Genomic DNA, 6774 nt, shown 5'->3' with positions numbered 1-6774 from the left:
CACGGTCTCTGCCTCACCCTAGCACACCTGACCAGTGCCGGTCTGCAGCAGATGTGCAGCCCAGAGCTGGAACAACCTGTCCATTGGGAGGAATAACATGTGCCGCCTTTCTGTCTGTCCATATATCCCAGCTTTGCCCCACATCTCCTTTCCTTTTTCTTTTCTTTTTTTCATTTTTTAATCTGACTACTTGTTTGCTGGGTCTTTGGCCTTTCTCCTTCTCTGCTGAACACAGCCTTTTCTAGAATCTATCAACCCTACTGTTCCAGGAAGGGCACCACCCTTTTCTGGCATATCTGGTATATGCCCCATATGTGGAGTTGTCTTGTGCCAAGAGCCTGGCATCCTGGGCTGAGAAAGCCCTGTCTCGGCACTACAAGCTGACAGGCCATTCCTCCCGTTTCTTGTATTGGCCCCACTTGCCCTGCTGTCAAGAGGGTCCCTCTACTCACAGTCCATTTGAAGAAGAGGGGAGCCAAAGGCTGGTGCTGGGCCTGGAGGCCACAGGGGCTAAGGCTCCCAAGGAGAAGGAACTGAACCTCTGGCAGGGGGCCGCTGCTCCTCCCTCATTCACACACCTCACATCACCCTCCTTGGCCCCGGAGGGATGGCTGTGTAACCAGAGATGGGTAAGTGTCCTAAGGAAAGGAACAACTCAAGACAGGCACAGTTGCAGAGGGTCCATTAGGAGACAATTTGGGGGTTAACAGAGGTGGGGCACAGACGCTCACTCCCCCAAACTATGCAGAGCCCTGAACACTCATCCCTTCTAGGGAGGTCTCCTGCCCCCATGGCTGCTTAGCTTCCCAAGACCAGCTCAGATAGGTACCCAGGTAAAGACAGAGACTGGCTGACAGCAGCTGCCCTTTCACTGCAACAGGACTTGTTTGCCATTTCTACTTTGGACCACAGGGAAAGGGGCAGCTGAAGGAAAGGGCTTTGTCAGAATGCTGCCTTCTTCCCTTTCTTCTCCCTCTTTCTTTCTAAACACGTCCATGCCTTGTAGTTCTTTTGCTTTCTCTTCTTTTTCTCTCTACTGCCCTCCATCTCCACCTCCGCTTCCTCCTCCTCCCCTGTATCGTCCATATTGGAAGACCCAGAGGGCACAGCTGACTCCTCCCCGACAATGACACCACCATCAAGCACGGCCTTGATGGAACCATGATCCAGCCCTTCAGTGCGCTGATGCTTCGGGAAGCCAGTCGCCAATGATGCCGCCTGCTTGCCAGATCAACAAGGACAACCAAACCCCCGCCTAGAGGACAGATGAAATCCCTTGACTGAAGAGGCCAGCAAACTTCTACAGGAACAAGGCTCCTTGTGCACTCCATCCACTCTGTTCATAGTTATGATCACTATCATTGCTTGTCAGTCTTCTTTTGAGTCTTAAACAAAACAATCCAAGAGGTGGCTGCTGATTTATATGTATTCTAATTTAAAAAAATAAAAAAAGGGGGAATTGGCTGGAAGCCAGGCCATCCTTGCTGCTTGACACAGTCGCTGCAGGGAAGAAACATCTGCACAGCATATGTTTCAAGGGACCTGGCATATAGGGCATACTGTTCTTTATATGTTTGCTCCCCTTCTTGGCGCTATGTGTTTTAACCAAGGTCACCTCTCTGAGAAAGGTTGTTTCCCAAGGTAGGGATTTTTCCCTGAAATCAGGGAGGGAATCAGAACCCTTAAGGAAGTGCCAGGCGGGTAGTTCATCACTTTAACTGGGAACAATCACCCTTAAGCTACATAATCTCTACTCCCTGGAATGGAGATGAGAAACACCCTAACCTTTGGAATAGAAATTGATAGGATTAAAATCAACTGGAATAAATACAGATGTAACCTGACCATAAAACACAGAAGCTGTGTAAGTGGCCTGGTTCTCCACCTTTTTCCTTTTGGTTCTGCTGACGCTGCCAGGCTCTCCTCAGCCTCTGGCCTGCTCTCTCCTTGAGACCGAGCACCATGCCTTCAATTAAGTTGCAGAGTTCTGATGGAGAGATATTTGAAGTTGATGTGGAAACTGCCAAACAATCTGGGACTATCAGGACCATGTTAGAAGATTTGGGACTGGATGATGAAGGTGATGAAGACCCAGTTCCTCTACCAAATGTGGATGCAGCAATATTACAAAAGCTCCTTCAGTGGTGCACCCACCACAGGGATGACCCTCCTCCTCCTCCTGAGGATGATGAGAACAATGAAAAGCAGACAGATGATATTCCTGCTTGGGACCAAGAATTCCTCAAAGTTGACCAAGGAACACTATTTGAACTAACTCTGGCTGCAAACTATTTAGACATCAAAGGTTTGCTTGATGTCACATGCAAGACTGTTGCCAATATGATCAAGGGGAAAACCCCTGAAGAGATTTGCAAGACCTTCAATATAAAACATGACTTTACTAAAGAACAGGAAGCCCAGGTCCGCAAAGAGTACCAGTGGTGTGAAGAGAAGTGAAAAGTGGTGCCTGACACTGTAACACTGGAAGGATTGCTCCAAATACTAGTTGCCCTGCTCTGTTTATAATTGTTAATATTAGGCAAACAGTAGACAAATGCAGCAGCAAATCAATTGTATTAGCAGAATATTGTCTTACCAATGGACATGGGCAGCAGGGGGATGGGAGCATGAGTGTGTAGGGGGATGAGGACACATTTGTAATACCTTAACTAATAAAAACAATAAAAATACATAAAAAACAACAGAAAAGAATATTGTCTTCATTGCATGTGTAGATCGGGTACAGATTCCAAACATATGGCTGAGTATCTTCCAATATGACCAAAATATCTATTTTCTTTGCTCTGAATAATATTAAATTGTGGGTTCTCTATGAATAGTGGCATTGTGGGCTTTCCTTTTTTGCAAAGCGATTTCTGCCTAGTTTATTGTCCAGTTAACTTTAGTTTAATGACTTTTCAGAAGGTGGTACTGTAAATAAAACAACTTGTAAAAGTTGTCTGAGGAAAAAACAATTATAAATAAAATTTAAAAAAAAAAAAAACCTCAACAGAACCTGGCTAGGATGCTTATCAATGGTACGCTGTCTCCATCTCATTCCTTCCTCACACACTCTATCCACACCTTTGGGAACCACTGGACCAGCTGGGGTTGGACCCCAACAATTGGCGCCCAAACAGGGACCCCAAAGGTTAACTCCCCGCTCTCGGGATGGATAGGACTGCAGCGTAGGGTACTGCTGACCCCCTTATAGAGGATAAGTAGGGTAAGAGGGTGGATAGTACATAACCTAGATTGAGAAGATGGGTCATACTGGGACTAAAGAAAAAAGACACTGTATTAATCTTTTAACACATATGCTTGCTAGCAGAGGAGTTAAGGTTACTCCCAGTCAGACAGAAAGTTTTATACAAGAAGTATGTCCATGGCTTCCTGAGGAAGGAACTATTAATTTAGAAACTTGGACTACAGTGGAAGAACAACTAAAGAATTATTACAGAGACCATGGATCTGAGAAGGTCCCGGCAGATACCCTTTCCCTCTGGAATTTAATTCCTGACACCATGGTACCAGAGGCTGAAACGGTTGAACTTTCTCAAACTTGAAATAGTCCCTCGGCTCCACCGAGAGTGGACACATAATTATTGTCTCCACCTCAATCTAAGTGCAATTTAGCTTATGCCTACTGATCGGGAGGAGAATAAATATCATCAACATGACACTTGGTCCTTTCCAGTCATGAGAGAGGAGAGAGGCCCTCCCATTCAAAACAGGCTGCCTAAATGAGAAAGAAAGCCTAAACTGAGCTCCACGTCTACATTTCAAAGAGCGATAAGAGAAGCTGAATGCTAACAGAGATCTTGAATTCTCATTCTGCTTCCCAGTCATGTATGAGACTGAGGGGGACGACAACCCCACCCGGGAGCCTATACCTTACAAAATACTTAAAGAATTAAAATGGGCCTGCTCTGAATATGGACCTCTAGCTCCTTACACACAAACCTTGGTAGAAGCCCTAGCCAGTCAATGGGTGACTCCTTATGGTTGGTCACAGCTTTCTAAAGCCTGACTCTCAGGAGGCGATTACTTATTATGGAAAACTGGATAGGCCGATCTTGCTAAGAGAGCTGTAGCCACTAGCAAAAATTCCAGAGGAGGAATAACCCTGGACCTGATAGTAGGAGAAGGTGATTTTACCACGGCTCAGGAGCAAATGTATATGCCCAAAGAGGCACTTATTAAAGTAACCAGTTGTGCAGTAAATGCCTGGAAATCCCTACCTTATACAGTAGGAAAAACAACCACCCTTACAGAGGTTAAACAGAAGGTCAAGGAACCGTATCAGGATTTCCTTTCTCACCTCATACAGGCAGTCAAGAGAGTAATCACTAATGAAGAGGCAGCCGATATCCTAATCAAACAACTGGCTTTTGAAAATTCTAATAATACCTGTCATGCTATATTTAGGCTGATTCGCAGAACAGGAACTATAAATGATTTTATAAAACAGTGTGCCTATGTAAGTCCAGCTTTTATACAGGGTGCAGCTATAGCTGCAGCCCTCAAGGAGGAGAATAACCTCAATATGTACAGGGCATAGGACAAGCCAGCAATAATACAGGAAATAAAAGAAATGTGAACTGCTACTCTTGTGGCTTATCTGGGCACTTTAGCAGGGAATGCCCAGATAAAAATAATAATAATCAGACCAGATGGCAAGCTCCTCGACAGCCTTTGGAAATACATCAGGGAATAATATGAATCCTCCAAAAACTGTTTGTCCCCAATGTCAGACAGGATTCCATTGGGCAAAGGAATCCTGTAGATCAAAATACCAAAGAAATGGTTGGCCCTTAAATTCTACAAACCGCTCCCAAGAAGGTTTTCTCCCATCACCTCAATTGGGAAACTTGAGAGGGGGCCAGCCTCAGGCCCCTGCAATAATAGGGGCATCAACCCTCAACCTTTCAGCAAATTTCAATCAGTCAAAGACCTCTTCAGGGCAACCCCAGGCAGTGCAGGATTGGACCTCCATTCAACCACCCATGCAATAGTAACCCCAGACTCGCCAGTAGCACCCATTCCTACAGGAGTGTCCAGGCCACTGCCTGAGGGAACTTTAGGTTTAATATTAGGACGGAGCTCCACCTCATTCCAGGGGATCTTAGTCATCCCAGGAGTTGTTGATGCAGACTACACAGGAGAAATACAGATTTTACTTACCCCACTCAACATAACTACACAGATTCAGCCCAAACAGAGAATTGCCCAATTACTCCTGTTACCAACACATAATATAGGGACAACTGTTGCCCAGAAAGCCAGAGGGACCGGAGGATTTGGATCTAGTGATGCAGAATTTTGGATAAGAAATTAATGCTGCTAGACCTACAAAAATTGTACAAATTCAGAAAAGACCAATTGAAGGTCTATTGGATACAGGATCAGATGTTTCCTGCATAGCGGGGAAGGATTGGCCCTCTTCATGGACCATGCACACCACCTCCACTTCCCTAGTAAGACTGGGCAAGGCATCTCATGTAAAAAAGGGTTCTCAGATTTTAACTTGGGCTGATGAAGATCAACATTCAGGAACGTTCTGTCCCTATGTAATAACGACTATCCCCTTTACATTATGGGGAAGAGATATCTTGTCTCAAATGGGAGTTCTATTAGATAGCCCCAGAGGTGTTTGATGTACTCCTGCTTCCAAAAAATTACAAGAAAATGAGTATTAATATTCCTCTCCTCATCATTTCCTACAACATACTCTATTTGTAATTAATATACCCAATGTATATTCTGAGGTAAATTCCCGGATGTACAGACATTGGAACCCTGATCTAACTAAACCTAAAGCCCTCATTGAATGGAGAGACTTGCTTACAGGAGCTTGGAAGGGACTTGAGCTACTTTAACCTGGGGAGAGGGTATGCTTGTATATTTCCAGAGGACGCAGACTCACTTGTGTGGATTCCAGATCATCTAGTCTGACCTTATGTCTCACCGCCCTCATTCTCCAACTCACCCTAGCACACCTGACCAGTTCCCGTCTGCAGCAGATGTGCAGCCCTGAGCTGGAACAACCGGTCCATTGGGAGGATCTCATGTGCCGCCTTTTTGTCTGTCCATATATCCCAGCTTTGCCCCACATCTCCTTTCCTTTTTCTTTCTTTTTTTTGTTTTTTAATCTGACTACTTGTTTGCTGGTTCTTTTGCCTTTCTCCTTCTCTGCTGAACACAGCCTTTTCTAGAATCTACCAAACCTACTATTCCAGGAAGGTCTCCACCCTTTTTTCCCGTGACTGGGGGGTATCTTGTATATGCCCCATAGGTGGAGTTGTCTTGTGCCAAGAGCCTGACATCCTGGGCTGAGAAAGCCCTGTCTTGGGACTACAAGCTGACAGGCCATTCCTCCCGTGTCTTGTAGTGGCCCCACTTGCCCTTATGTCAAGAGGGACACACTTCTCACAGTCTGTTTGCAGGAGAGGGGAGCCCAAGGAGGGTGCTGGGCATGGAGGCCACGCGGGCATAGGCTCCCAAGGAGACAGAACTGAACCTCTTGCAGGAGGGCGCTGCCCCTCCCCCATTCGCACACCTCACATCACCCTGCTTGGCCCTGGGGGATGGCTGGTTAGCCAGAAATGGTTAAGAGTCCTCAGGGAAGGAACAACCTAAGACAGGCACAGTCGCAGAGGGGCCATCGGGAGACTATTTGGGGGTCAACAGAGGTGGGGCACACACCCTCCCCCCCCCAAAAAATTTGCAGAGGCCTGAACCCTCAACCCTTTTGAGGGAGGTCTCCTGGCCCAA

At 46.1% G+C, this 6774-nt stretch overlaps 1 pseudogene; it reads left to right on the top strand.

The window, feature by feature from the left end:
* Positions 1–1962: 1962 nt before the first annotated feature.
* Positions 1963–2592, top strand: LOC102433976 (annotated as a pseudogene).
* The last annotated feature ends 4182 nt before the right edge of the window (positions 2593–6774 follow it).

Source organism: Myotis lucifugus, unplaced genomic scaffold (genome assembly GCF_000147115.1).
Source record: "Myotis lucifugus unplaced genomic scaffold, Myoluc2.0 scaffold_8705, whole genome shotgun sequence".
NCBI classification, from domain to species: domain Eukaryota; kingdom Metazoa; phylum Chordata; class Mammalia; order Chiroptera; family Vespertilionidae; genus Myotis; species Myotis lucifugus.
This window is presented reverse-complemented; position numbering and strand designations above follow the sequence as displayed.